Here is a 16,048-nt window from a genome sequence, read left to right as displayed (position 1 = left end):
AGCTGTCTTACTGCAGTATCTTGGCCTGCAGTATCTGGGCCTGCAGTATCTGGAAGGTTTCCAAATCGAAATATGGTTCAATAAGACTATTTTTAACCCGCTTAGATTGTTATTTTAAAAACACTGATCTCAGTCTCACTGGCGCCTCTCATTTTAAACTTGCTTTGACCGTAAGCGGTTCAGGGTAAAAAGTGTGCCCCAAATGGCTGATATATTTATGTTCATGTAGGATAAATGGAATGATGAATGCCACTTTTATCTCCTGGCTTGGCATGTGTTTTCCAACAAGATGATGAATGGCTGGCATTAGACGGCGTTCTTAAAAGGCCTCTCTTGGACAATCGGTTGGCTCTGATAGTGAAATCACTCTAAAAGAAAAGACTGTTCAGTGTGAGGGAAATGGTGCTTTAAAGAACCACTCTGAGGGGCTTTCCTCAACATTTGTACCATTTATTTTTTATAGTTCAATAAAGATTTTTATTGTGTGCATGTCTCACACATTTCAGGTGTTTATATATGTATAGTATATTCTGAAGCCATTCTTTTCCATCTGTGTTCTGAAATGATATGAAAATGATGCATAATCGTATTGGATATGTGCAAATATTTAATGAATAGAAATGTGTGCATTGGATAAAGCTTCAAAACACTGTCAACGGCCATATCATTATTATTTAATTTATTATTACATCATAAAATATGCAGGTATTATTATAGAATGAAATACTGTCATCATTATTGTTATTACTTTTAGTAATCATTTGAAATATAAGGCAAATCAGTTATTTATTTCCCCCCCAAAATGGAATGACCTGATTGTAATGATTATAAAGTTCTGTCTCTAAAATTCAAACTAAAAGAAAAAAGAAAACAAATGAAATGAAATGGTAAAATGGAAACTTTGGATAAACATAACACCTGCACATGAAGACAGGCTAAAAGGTGATATGGCTGACTCTCCTCTGTAGATGTTTTAATGACTGAGATGAAAAGTGAAAACTCACGGTTATTCGGAACTGTTTTGCATCTTTTGCTCCGTGTTCTCTGTGCTCAAGTCAATTTATAAGAACAATTATTTGACGTGCTGGTCAGAAGTGACTCTCATCGGCGCCTCTCTGTCGAGCTCCACCAAACCATGCACTTACCAAAAGCCCACTGGTAAAGAGACATTCAGCCCCATAGCTCCCCAACTTCCCCCTTAATTAGGTGATTAATTATTAACACACCAATAAACTTCCTGAATAAGTAATGGCGTGAAGGCTGATGTGGAGTTTCAAACCCACTGCCCAGACATCTAGTCAAATATTGGTTGTTGGTGTCTGTCGAGAAAACTGTGTTGTTTATTGGCTGAAACATTGAGGTAATTTTAATTTAGATCTTGTCATTTACTTTTGCCAAGGGAACCGTGTTATTAAACGGGATTGAAGGGTGGTTTGCCACCAACTAACTGACAGGACAAAAAGAAAATGCATTGAAGACAAAGTTTGGAGGTGGTGAGTGTTCCTGTTTTCTTTCTGGCCTTTTAACTCTTCAGGCTGCTTTTTTTGCTCAACTGTTGATGTCTTTTATTCAATAATTTTCAAGACTGCTAATTGTATTAGTTAAAACAGGGTGTTCTGCCTCAACTAAAAGACTTTCTGGTCATCATTACTTCAAATAATTAACTTCAGAACTGCGTCACCAATATACAGCAAGGCCTCCAATCAAATGCTTGTCATGTGGTTGAGAGGTTTTCAATTTCACTCTCAGTTAATGGACCAAATTGAGTCAGCTGCAACAGACCTAATGTGTTGTATTATTATTGTTATTATTCTATGTATCTTGGAACAAGAAAGTAATTTGTAGGAGTATTAGTAGTTCATGTTGTGCACGACTGAGCAGTGCAGCCGATGTTACCCGTCATCTCGTGGATCTTGGCACGTATACATGAAATATGTAAATTAGTTATATCTCCCCTGCATACAGTAAGTCATTATAGTTTTGTTTGCATTTATTACAATTATACCCTTGGGCTGATGATCTCAGCGGCATCATAAAACTGTGAGCTCTCATGGATTTACATTGAAATATTTACTGGTTCCATCTCTCCTTATGGTTGTTATCGCCGTGGTATTGCAGGATGTTATTCTGTTCTAAACCCTACATTTTGGATGCAAAAACACAACACATGCCAGTTTTACATCGCAGACATAGCAGCGCACTCTCCCTCTGTCTTAAAATCTTTATATTTTGCCTTAGATTATGTGCACACTTTGTTGTGCATTTATTTTATTTCTGAATTAACGCAGACTGAAATGATGAATGTTAAGGGACATTGGAAAATGTAAAACAATTTTTTCTTCCCAGCCATCTAGTTTTGTATTTTAAAAAAATACCTTACTCTATTTACCCGAATATACATAGCACAACTGTTCCAGCCCCTTCATCTTTGTCGGCCATGATTATACATTTGCTCGCTTTGTATTTGTATCTATATTACTTTGTATAATTTTTTTTGTTTTATCTCAAACCATTATGATACAGAGTTGTTGTAACCTGGTGTTTGTTGCACAAAAACTGCACACAGAGAGAGATAAATATATATTTATAAATACAAACTGTAAAGTGTTGAGCCGGTGGTAAAAGAGAGAGCTCCATGCTCAAGCCTTTTATGCACTGTACCAAAAATATGATCCAGCCTGTTAAAGCCTGTTTACTCGTAGCATTCGGTGGGGATACACTTTATTTTGTCTCCCTAGTGCACATTCAGTGGGATGCCTTCACACTCCAAAAAAAAACCTCATCACACAATAAATAACCATAATTTTTGTTCAAAGAGAAAATAAATGAGTCAGATCGTGCTGTGTGGAAAACAAGTTGCTCCAGTGAGAGGCTTTGAAGCCAAACTGTGGAAATGTCTCAAAGTGGGACTTTGTTTTCATCTCTGCGCCCCCTTGCTTTACTTTTCTCACCAGTCTATTTTCCTCGTCCTTTTTCTGCTATTTCTGGGTAAAATAAATATTTTTGGGTAAAAGAAATATTTAAAAAACATTAAATATTTCCACTATGGCATGTAGGGAACTTTATGAAAAGGCCAATTAATGTTTATGAGGAAAGATGATTGACTGACCTTCTCGCTGTACAAATACTGCTTTATCAATTCTCATTTATTTTAACCATGAGGGCCAGATTTAGTCTGACCTAATCCTCAGTCTTCCCGTAGCTTGCCTTATTCGTTTGAACCAGAGGCAGCAGATCTAAAAACAGACGCAGCTTGTCGACAAACGAACCGTTTTGTTTAGAATTAGCTCGACAAGCTACTTCAGAGGAATAAGTCAGGCGCCAGTGTGATTTGTACACCGGAGGTTGGCTCGTAGATCCAACCTCACTTTGCATTCCTCATCAGGCTGACTTCATTTGGGAGGGAAGTTCCATCTTCCTCCGCCATCACAGCTCTTTCATCTGGCTCCCGCTGAGCCGTACTAACTTCCTCTTCTCTCTGGATATTTCCCCGCTCCCTTCACACCTTTCCAGCTCTCTCACCAACTTTCCCTCTCTGCCGTTCTCTCATTATTCCTTTCTCTTTTTGAATCTTTGTATTTTCTTACCCTCCTTACTTTCAATCCTGTTATCTTTATCATTGCCCCTGCTTTTTCTTGGAACCTTTTAGTCTTCTTTCTTTTTGTGTTCTGCCCTTCCTTTCACACATCTCCTTCCTCTGTTTCTAGCACACTTCACCCTTTGATCGTCTTTTTCTGCTCATCTCATGTATTTCTCTTTACCTATTTTAGGTTCAGTCTTCTTAATAGTTAGATTAGTTTTTCGCATTATGTGTCCATGCACCTCTGATGCTTCATCAAGTTGCAGGCTGCTCAGTGATGACTGTGCATTTTAATGATTGTCTCCATGGCTTGATTTCCAATTATGGACATTGTTAATGTAAAGAGAAAACCTTCAGTGGCCTCAGCTCCAACAAAGCACTATTTCCCAATTAATGTCATTATCTTTCAGATGGGATTTTAGCATCCTCCTATACTTATGTTACAGCATCATAGCCAGAGCAGCTAGCGCAGTGCAGTTGTGCTGAACATTTCCTCAGTTAGGATAAATGAAAAAGTCACTCATTCAGTCCGTGTCGAGGTAACCGTTCATTTTGTATCTTCAAATTAAAGAGCTGGAATACTGAGCCAAACGGGACACACGTTTACGTTGAGTGACATCATGTGGATGTGCTTGGTTGGATGCTGCAATCAGGAGCTCTGGTTGTAACAGCTGGTTGTAACAACTCTTGTTCAAAATAAGGAACCCAGAGGCACGAGTTGCAAAAGTATTTTATCAACATAAATTAATATTTTAATCATTGTCCATTTTATCAGAATTTAAATACAATAGAATTTGTATACCAAAAAAGAGGATGTTGATGTAAAGTGTGAGCTTGTATATGAAATAAACATTGTATATGCTATTAATTATGTAGCTGTATGACCACAAAGCAATGATCATCTAGCTATGTTATTTTAATGTGCTGTTTAAGGTCTGTGTTGGATGTTATGTTGTATTTCATTGGATTGAGTTACTTTGTGAACTATGTGGTTAATATACTTTTTTCCTCAGCATTATATAGTATGCTCATATAATCAGCTTATTCTATGGGTTTGTCTATAAAGCCAGAGGCCTTACTCAGAGAGAGCAGTCCCAGTCCAAATAGGACAACGTCTAATATGGGTCCAAGCTCAGGGTACCATTTGAGTTTTAACACAATTTTAATGAACACTTGTCCTCCTCCATCCGTTTCTTATCACACCACATATTTCTGAGTGGAAATATGCTGGAGGTGAAGTGTAATGTCAATAATCAATAAAAAACTTTACGTAGAAAGAGACCCTCAAGTGACAAACATCAATCTGATCAAATAGTCTTTCTAATAAAATTCCAGTTCATTGTATGAATCCGGAGTAATTGTCCCAGTCTTTCTTTGTATTTGCATGTCTTTCCTTGACATGCTCTGTGCTTCAATTAAGAGGCATGCAGATTGTTTCCAGATAAGAAACACGACTTAATGAAATTATGTCGAAAGATATGTCCTAAGATATGTCCTATTTCACAGATATTTTAATATAATGACATTCATATAACAGCCTAGTCTCCAGAAATGTTTGTTCCTAAACAAGGAAACTGCATTGACATTTAGGTTTTTGGTGAAACACATTTAGTCCTAATTCCATTTGTTTCATCGTCGATGGAGCTCCACTAAGGGACGCTGTGGAAGGAAGCTGTGGAGGGATGACAACATTGACTAAAACTTAAATAACAAACATACTTATTTTTAGCCTGACCATGATGTTGCCTAAAAATAACCAGATAGTTGTGTTGCCTAAACATAACCACGTAGTTGTATTGCTTTTTCTTTATTTTTCTTGAATTTGTTCCTCAAAAGGTAATTAAGAAAGTAGTTTTCATATAGAATACAACCAAAAATCTTTAACTTGTAAATACATTTTACTATCTTATTGACATGACACCTCCCATTCAGAGAGAGAAAAGGCCCTGAACATGTTGCCTGCAGGTTGAACTGGGCGTACTGGCTCATGCTGCTGGTGAGGCAGTCGGCTCGTCAGCCTCATACAGCAGCAACAGCCTCAATGTTCAGCACGACAGGCATCATTTAACATGTTCTCTGATGTGGTTTGGTTTTAAATAAAACACCATAATATAAACATATTAATATATATAATTTAATATATAGTGTTTTTCAGTAATAAACTGACTGCTGTACGAACATAATTAACACTTTGGACATCACAGTCACAATAAAAACTCTTTCTCTAAATTCTCTTAATTCAACCCTAAAATGTATATATGTGCTTGCAAATGCACATTTGCGTTCAAGTACATGTTTTGCTCATAACTGGGGTTGAATACAATGGAGTGATGTTCTCAGCTGAGTTTTCCCACCACTAATAAGCTTCATTTAGCAAACACCCAAACAACAACGTGGTTGTGATTCCCACCTTATTACCTGACTTTAGATAAATCGCTCCATACAAACTATCTCATTTGTTTGCTTTGACAAATTCTAATTGAGAACAGCCTTTTTTAATACGCCCTGGCCAAGCGGGATTGGGTAAGGGGCGCTATTCAATTATGAAAGTTTTCACATTGGTAATTAGTCAGGGCTGTAACGTATTGTTTTACGGCCTTGATTGTGCGTCGAGGTGGGAATGAGATGCTTTTAATGTGCGCGCTGAGAGGATTTTGTTTGTTAATGCACTAATGTCTGTAATGAAGCTATGCAATCTAAAAAGGAGAGTGGATGACACACACACACACACACACTGTAGAGGCCAGAGGATTTTTTAAGAGGAGACATGTTAAAGCCAGTGCATGGCTCATCTGCTTTCTAAGAGGAGGTGACACGGATGATGTTTGCATCAATGTAAAAAGAATATTGGTTTATGCAAACAAAGGGTCTATTTAGAAAAATGTATCTTTACATTTTTTGCAGAAAGTGAGTAGGAATGACCAATCCCCACCTCTCAGTTTAAATACATAATACATATTTTACTCTGTAAGCAAGGCTCTTGGATTAAATCGTGGTAAGTAAGTTAATTAGGTTAAGAGCTTGTTTTTTAAATAAATAAAATGCTCTTTTTGAAGAAAATTAAAGTAGTCGATGTTATTAAAAAGTTAAGTAGCACCTCTAAATAGATGAACAGAAAAATATGTGTTCTTAAATGAGAAAACATTAAAGGTTAAAGGGTTTATATGTTAACAGTCCTAAATTATCTAATTTCAACCCCGATTCACATTCTTCATCTATGAAACACCCACTATCTAAGATACGAGCTACAAAAATAACAATAAGTCCCATTATTTCAAGCAGTAATGAACAGGCTTTTTTTTACTGTCTTTTTATTTTACTTTAACAGCATAGCATTCCCTTTTACTTCTCATATTTTGTTACTTTTATGTATTTGCTTTATTTGTCTTTTGTTTGGAGTGCAGAAGATAACAGAAAAGACATTTAAAAAAGGTTAAAGTGTCATTTATCATGCTTTAATAGTTTTTTTTAAGGAAAACACTAAATGCATTATGAGGTGAAATCTTTTTATTAAAGAAAGTAGAAAAAAATGTACAATGTTCATTTTAAAAACAACAACAGTTTAGTAAGGAGGAATTTCGTTTGTTTGCTAAATGTTTTGAAAAACACAAAATCCTGCACCTTGTCTCTGGAGCAGTGCCAACGTGTTATTGGATTATTGCAAATGAATAAAGAATGCTGACAGACAGGAGGAAGCACAAAGGATCCTGGCTTCCATGGCTCCACACATTGCTTACTATTTACATACATATGGTGTTTGCATGTACAGGACTGTCTCAGAAAATTAGAATATTGTGATAAAGTTCTTTATTTTCTGTAATGCAATTAAAAAAACAAAAATGTCATGCATTCTGGATTCATTACAAATCAACTGAAATATTGCAAGCCTTTTATTCTTTTAATATTGCTGATTATGGCTTACAGCTTAAGAAAACTCTAAAATCCTATCTCATAAAATTTTAATATTTCCTCAGACCAAGTAAAAAAAAAGATTTATAACAGCTGAGTGTTTGTCAAGGCTCAGGAAACCCTTGCAGGTGTTTCGAGTTAATTAGACAATTCAAGTGATTTGTTTAATACCCTACTAGTATACTTTTTCATGATATTCTAATATTTAGAGATAGGATATTTGAGTTTTCTTAAGCTGTAAGCCATAATCAGCAATAAATCAGAATAAAAGGCTTGCAATATTTCAGTTGATTTGTAATGAATCCAGAATGCATGACATTTTTGTTTTTTTAATTGCATTACAGAAAATAAAGAACTTCATCACAATATTCTAATTTTCTGAGACAGTCCTGTATGTGTGTGTATGCGTGTGTGTGGGTGTGTGTGTAGATGTGGGAGTGTGTAAGTGTGTGTGTGTGTGTGCACAGTAAAGTAGCATACCTCGGATCTAAAATTATGAACAAGTGTTCGACTGTGCAGCGCAATCAATTAGTATTGTCATTTTTATTTAATTTTCCTTTATGCAGAGTATATTCAAGTAATACAACACAATGCCCTTTTTTGTAAAATTGTTCTACATTTATAATTTCAGTCAATGACAACTTCATAAACCCCATTAGTTCCGAGGTCACAATTAAATGCGTAATGCAAGTGAGAGAACAAACCAACAATAGGGACACACGTCTGCTTGTTTAGTCAATATTTCTTATTATATTTGACATAAAAAATAACATCACAGCACTTGTTCTGAAAACATGTCACAAAATGTTCTTGAAAGTATCTCAGTCCTTTAGCAGAATTTTCCTTTCAAAACAGTCTATTAAAGTAGATAATAGAAGAACACCATGTGCCAATTACCCAAAGCTGACAGTTGATAAGCTCTAAAATCCAAAATGTCAAAGGTTTATGAATATCAAAAGGAGACCAAAATGAGCTATTTATTATTTAAAATGTGAGGATAATAATACTGTGAGGGGAAAGGGCTTCTATTCATTCCATTATTTCAAGATAAAAAGGACTTTAAGCCTTCTCATGATTCATTGGAATGATGAGAGATTCCTGGAGCTTCCTCTGTTCATCTCTTCCCCTCATATTTGACTTATTGCATTTGTAAATGCCAAAGTGCCATGTCTCCCGCTGTCTCTCTCTTTCTGACAATTAGTCCTCATGGCTCATTACCATCACACGCAACTCTATCAGCAGCCGAGGAACACAGAGGAAAGTAGAGAAAGAGGACGGGAGAAAGGAGGAGAGGCAGAAAGAGAAAAGATAACAGGCACATGCGTTGATGAAGTCCGTTTAAACTGTTTAAACCCACCATACCAACAAACCCTTTGACTTTTTTTTCACAACTATAATTACCATTAATGTGAAATGCTCCTTCCAGAACCGTTGACCCTTGTGTGTTATTGAACGCCCCACTAACAATGCAGTGAACAGCTTAATTGGCCGGTCATTAACGAGACAAAGGTGAAGGGTGGCAAAGCGATTGAGGAGAAGGAGGGTGATCAAGACCATAGGAAGACTAAGGAAGATGTATTCTTCTCATCAGGTAATCTTATTCAGATCAGCAATAAGCCATGATAGAGTATATCGAGTAACACAGTATACAGTATGTCAAGTAGGATGATATCACCCCTTCTGCTGCTACAAAGACGAGACTTAAATCCAAAAGCCGCGCTATAGGCCTTTAGGGTTCAATGTTCATTACATCCCGCAAGAGACTGGACACGATAATGACAATGTTGTTTCTCTTAGAGCCCTTTGGGGCTAAAAATGTAATGTAGAAAGTAATTAGTAAAGGGCTATGGGGTTGTACAAATCAGAGCAGCTTATCTCCTTGAAAGAAAAAACATTTGCTCAGCAAATTTCCTCGAAAAGTTAACAATTTGGCCATGAGGGAGTGCAAAGAAAAAGCTCATGAAGTGAAGGGTTCATCCTCTGAGGTAAACTTCATGGCTGCTTATCATATTTTTTTTGTATGTGTACAAGTGGAAACATTTTACTCGATGGTGACACGAGAGGAAATACTGAATATTGAAGTCACAGAAACAGTTCTATAACACCCAGTGGGGATTGTGATCATCCACAGCGGAGGTTTCATGGCCTTCTTAAGAAAATGGGTGTCCTAATTACTTATTGATTCTCATGGTGTGCCTTCACACTAAATTTCTTTACAATTACAAAGCAGTGTATTTGAATTGGGTTGCTGGTGCAGTTCCCCTTCTGTCAGTTTATTGGTCACTTATTTTTATTCTTAAGAGGATTCCACATAGCTTCTACAAATGCTTCTTTGTCTCCGTCAATACACAAAACATACATGGGACAAGGGCTGTACCGTAACAGTTATTTAAGAAAATAAATAGTTAGATAAAAAACATGTTATATATATATATATATATATATATATATATCCCTTGCAGTTAAAAAATGTGAAGATTAGAAATGATGTAGTTTGACTTTATTCCAAATTTTTTGTTTAGGTCTTGGAAGACATGCATCTGCTGACCTTTCCAAACAATCCAAACTAAAGGCCTGTGTTGTTTTCCCGTGCACGGCAGAGGAATTCTCCCGATGTCATGAGATCCTTCGAGCATTGTTAACCCTAACCCAGCACTGATCAATGTGCAAGCCCTGAGGCGCTACGAGGGGCGGGGCTTAGGTGTGTGTGACGACACTGAGAAGTCACTGTTCGTTCTTATTCTGGTTTTTATGTTGATACATGTTCAATTCAATTCAGAGTTGTTGGCTAGTGTATTTAAACTCAGTCATTAACCTGAGAAGATTGTTATCCTAACAACATAATATGTCGATGAAATCTATTTGAAGCAGCCATGATTATTTCAAATACATTTTGTGATTACTTGTGTGATAAGAAAAGTGCAGTCTTGGACTCATTGAAATGTTTGTGTTTAGCCTCTTTTTGGCTGCGGACCATCCCTCCCAACTGCCCTTGTAGCACTTTCTCCATCTTTTAATATCAATTTAACTTTTTTATATCATATAACTGTCAATAACGTTTTACAACACATAACTTTCAATACAGTTTTATACCACATAACTTTTAATAGCGTTATCATACAAGGTAACTTTAATGGTCGCTCAATATACAACACCACCTGCTCGATGTGCATTCACGCTAAAATAACATCCCCATCCAATGTATCGGTGATGAAGAAGAGTAGAACGCCAATATGTTTCCTGCTGACTGGTGTGTTGAGTAAGATGCTGCAAGAAATTATCCATTAAGCTACAATTGATTCCAGAAAAGTATTACATTACTTCATTTGTATTGGAAGTAGATCAGGAAAATGGCTGGTCCAGCGTGTTAGATACATGCTGAAGATTGAGACATTTATTTTGTGTTTATGCAAAATAAACTAAATATTTCCACTGCCAAGTTACAGTAGGGGTTGATGCATTGCCCCGATTCAGAGGGCCTCTCGTGCTTGCATTTGTCGTGTTCTACCTTTAGAACTAAAAATGGAAGATTGATGGATGTCAGATACAATGCACAGTGTAGTGGGGAGAGGAAAATAGACAGAAGAGGAGGACAGAGAGGAGAGAAGGTAAGCACCTAGCTCTGGTGTTGTCTTCAGCTCTTTTTTAAGGCTTTGACAAAATATACAAAAATATATATTTATTTTTTTGCTCAGTGGTCAATTTAATTAATGTAAAATGTAATACTTATTTAAACAAAATGTGTGTCATATCCTATTCGTCACTGTCAGCAAACTGAGCAAATAAATATTCTCTCATGACATCTCTAACTCAACGACTGCTGCTAGTTCTGTGGCAGCTCGTGAGACATTGAGGCGTATCCATCCTCAGTAGCGTTTCATTACATAGATGAACGTAGCAAAATATATACATTTTAAAATGAAAACATAGTAATGTTGACATGGCCTATTTATTTCAGTTATTTAATTACAATAATAAGTATTGCATTTAAACCATCCTTAGCACTCTAGGAGCAGTGGGCTGCTGTGAACCGCCGGGGGAGCAAATGGGGGTTCAGGGTCTCGCTTAAGTTCGCTAGAACTATAGACAGAGGACGAAGAGGAAGACAAGGTAAAGGAAAACTAAACAACATGAGAAGGAAGATGAGGAACTTTAGTAACTCAATTATAATGCGCGCACACACACACACACACGCACACACACACCAGTTGCTGTATAACAGGATTAGTGTGCTGCTAGAAAGGAGAGGGAAAACTCTGAGACACAAACACACATTCAACCACACACAAAGCAGAAACATCCATTAGCGATGGACACACATGTCTCTCACTCCCCCTCCTTCCACGCTCTATCTCTCAACAATCACTCGCTCGCCCCGTCTGCATGCTTATTAGTGCATTCACTTTCGCGCTAAGTAACACTCTTTCTTTCTCCATCTCTTTTCCATTGGCATGTTTTTTTAAACTTGTATACTGTTTATAATATACTCTATGTGTATATATATATTATTATATATAATATAATAATTTCAAATTGGCAGATTGGATAAACACAAACAAAATGACTTTTTGTACCTTTATCAGAAATGTGATACTTCAGAACAAACTGTTTTGCATGAGGCTCAAGATCTCTTTATTTATTTTCTTCTATTTTGTTCTCTTCTTTTACTCCTAAAATGTAATTATTAATGTGATGATTCCTTTTATCTGCTATGTTGGCCTTTATTTATTTTCATCCTTCCTGCTTTAATGAACACAACTCCATCTTTTGCCTTTCACAGTGACACATACACGTCAACCTTAACAAGAGTGATAAACACAAGAACGGCTGTTTTCTGAAGTTACAATTCCTCCACTCAGGATGTCATTTGCTGCTCCGTTAGGAAATCAGGAACCATCACCTGACCTTAATCAAAATGCTGCAAGGCTTTAAATGAAAAACATTTCACAGATTGTTCCGGTATATCCCCTTTTAATTAAGAATGTAGTAACGTGTTATCAAGCGCCAGGGTTGACAAATCACTTTAAATATATTTGTTACACTTTGAAAGGAGTTAAAAAACTTAATAGAGCAGCCACATTTACATACTACTTTCAGATAAATTGGTGTGTGTGTGTGTGGGGGGGGGGGGGTTGTCTAATCCTAAATTAGGATCTTAATTTTGTGCCTGAATTAACCAGTCTACAGGGAGGCATTGCTCTTAATTTGGAGAAAAAAAAGTTAAATAAAATAATTTAAAAGGTAAAATAAAGGATACTCAGTTTAAAGGATACAAGGATAGTTTTTCGTTTTTGCTGAATCAAAATCTCTTTACAATGCATTTTACCCTCCAAGCACTTTTCAATTCGCCTTTAAACACAACACAGTAGACTAGAGGCTATTACGGACAGTTAGGAAATCCATTCACTCGAAAGCAAAAACACTCCCACAGTAACACTCCAACAGAGTATCACACAAATAAAACAAGGGGTCATACTGTTCCAGTTAAAAGCCAACCTGCCAAGTGTGTTTTGGATCGTTTTTAATGTTATTGATGGACTGAGTACAAGCAGAGACAAAGTTCTGTCACCATATGACTGTTTCTTTAATGGAAGGACTGACAAAAGCCGTTGGCCCGGTACCTGGATATCTGGCAGAGCAAAATACACGAAAGGACCGGCCCATACAGTGCTAAAGAAAGTACCTTACAAATAATAGGATTTCTTATTCAAGTCAGTAAATATAGTTTCTTTTTTTTTCCTCAGCTGAATGTAGATCAAAAAGCACCTAAATATTTGGAGACACGATGTGAAGCATACTATTGATTTCATGTGGAGAAACAGAAAGGAAGGTCTTGGGAAGTATATGTTTACTCATCTAACTTTAGTGCTTTACTATTTAGGTGCATTTTGTAAAAATGTGTTTGGTTTCGGAGAAAGAATACCGTTATTCTGATTTACCATTATCATTATTAGTCCTCAAGGAGGATAAATTATGTTCCACAAAATGTGCATTCTTTGATGAAAACATCTCACCTGTCCAACATTATAAATGATTATTAAAGGGACTGAACACTAAATCTGGTTTTATGACTTATATATATATATATATATTAAATATATATAGTTCTTAAAACATCACTATAATTCAGCTAAAAGCAGGAAATATATATATATGAATTATATCTTTTAATATATATTTTTAAAAATATATACAGGACTGTCTCAGAAAATTAGAATATTGTGATGAAGTTCTTTATTTTCTGTAATGCAATTAAAAAAACAAAAATGTCATGCATTCTGGATTCATTACAAATCAACTGAAATATTGCAAGCCTTTTATTCTGATTTATTGCTGATTATGGCTTACAGCTTAAGAAAACTCAAATATCCTATCTCTAAATATTAGAATATCATGAAAAAGTATACTAGTAGGGTATTAAACAAATCACTTGAATTGTCTAATTAACTCGAAACACCTGCAAGGGTTTCCTGAGCCTTGACAAACACTCAGCTGTTATAAATCTTTTTTTTTACTTGGTCTGAGGAAATATTAAAATTTTATGAGATAGGATTTTAGAGTTTTCTTAAGCTGTAAGCCATAATCAGCAATATTAAAAGAATAAAAGGCTTGCAATATTTCAGTTGATTTGTAATGAATCCAGAATGCATGACATTTTTGTTTTTTTAATTGCATTACAGAAAATAAAGAACTTTATCACAATATTCTAATTTTCTGAGACAGTCCTGTATATATATTATATATTTCCTGCTTTTATTTTACCTATGAGAAAATCTCTAAAGCTAAGACAAAAATGTACATAAACTCCAGGTTCATCTTCCTGCTGGCTATATATTTATAAAGCATGTTTATTCAGGAAAAGCAGGCAGATTGCTGGTCGTGTCTACATCATGAACAGAAGGGATGAACAAGGAAATGTTTGATCCATCTTTCATTATAATGTCTCTCCTTCTGATTTCTGCTCTGCCATTCAACATTGCATCACAGCTTTAGCTTGCCTCACCATGGCATGCTGGGAGTATTTGAGTTTCTGGGGAATCTGTCTGGTATCATCTCCTGATTTGTTGAAAATACTGAAGGGACAGAGTATGCTAGGTGGTAATGAGGAAGAGAAACATATTTGTTGGTGATGAGAGAGCGTGATGTATGAATAGATGAAGGGAGGCCAGGAGTGAGGGTGGGTGGGAGCAGTGAAAGACAAGTAGAAATAGAAGAGAGCATAAGCAGAAAGAGAAGAGGAGAAAAGGATGCGGATAATAGAAAAAAAAGAACAGAGAAAAATTCATTAGAAGAAGGAAGGAAGTTAGAGAGCAGCTATTTACAAGTTGTGTTGTGTCTTGATTGTCTTAGTATGCTTTAATAAATATACAGAAGTTACACTCAGCACAGCTGCCAGCGAACACATTCCCTTGTCAACCTTGTGCAGGCTCACACCAGAAATGTGTCCCACCAAAGAGCTGCTGAGGGAGGAATCACTAGAACAGTGGTTCTCAAACCTTTTCTATCGCGCCCCACTTCGGAGGAAGAAAAATGTCCGTGGCCCACCGTCCCAACGCAATTGTAACTAAATGGTCCACGCTGAATTAGTATTGAAATTTTAAAAAATGTGTGACTCCTCCATCTGTGCTTTTTCAAATAATAGAATTTAAAAAATTGCAATTACTTTTAATTAAACCAGATCACTCTATCAGACAAAAACAATGTAAATACGGTTGCAAATAGGTTATTGTGGCTGCAATTCAAATGTTTTGCATTCGATATCTTTTCAAGATAATAAGTGCAACGTGTGAAAAACTTAACAAAACAAGTTAACATTTTTGGCAGTAAAGAGTTTCACACTAAATATCTTTTTGAAACAATAACGTGCAAAACAAAATGAGTGCAGGTGAGCCATCAAGTTGTATCAGTATTAGTCCAAATTCACTCAGATTCTCAAAGGAATCAATATTTCCTTGATCGAGTCTCCTGACCCACATCTCCAGCTTCAGAGAAACCTGATCTGGTCTGCAGCTGAGGAAGCTGCTGCTCTCTGCCTTGAAGATGAAGATCGAATTCATTCAGCTTTCCAAATATGTCACTGAGATAGGCGAATTTCATCAGGAATTATTCATCAGCAAACTTAATAATTAGAATTAAATGAATACATTTGACTCCCAAAAGTATATACATGTGTAACGTTACAAAGATAAAATAAAAGATAAACTGAGTCCACTTCCTCTTTGCAGAATAATATGTGCCTGGATAATATGTGTACAATTTGAATTGTATTTTACTGTCGAGCAGGGGTGCTGCGGGGGTATGGGGTTCCGGACCCGTTGCTACGGGCTATCCGGTCTCTGTACGCCTGCAGTCGGAGCTGTGTTCGCATCCTCGGCAGTAAGTCAGACACGTTCCCGGTGGGTGTTGGTTTCCGCCAGGGCTGCCCTTATCACCGGTCCTGTTTGAGATTTTCATGGACAGGATATCTAGGCGCAGCCTGGGGGTGGAGCAGGTCAGGTTTGGGATCGCCTCTCTTCTGTTTGCAGATGATGTGGTCCTGTTAGCATCCTCAGACCATGG

Source organism: Pseudoliparis swirei, chromosome 24 (genome assembly GCF_029220125.1).
Source record: "Pseudoliparis swirei isolate HS2019 ecotype Mariana Trench chromosome 24, NWPU_hadal_v1, whole genome shotgun sequence".
In the NCBI taxonomy this organism is placed as follows: Eukaryota; Metazoa; Chordata; class Actinopteri; order Perciformes; family Liparidae; genus Pseudoliparis; species Pseudoliparis swirei.
Note: the sequence above shows the minus strand (reverse complement) of the source record.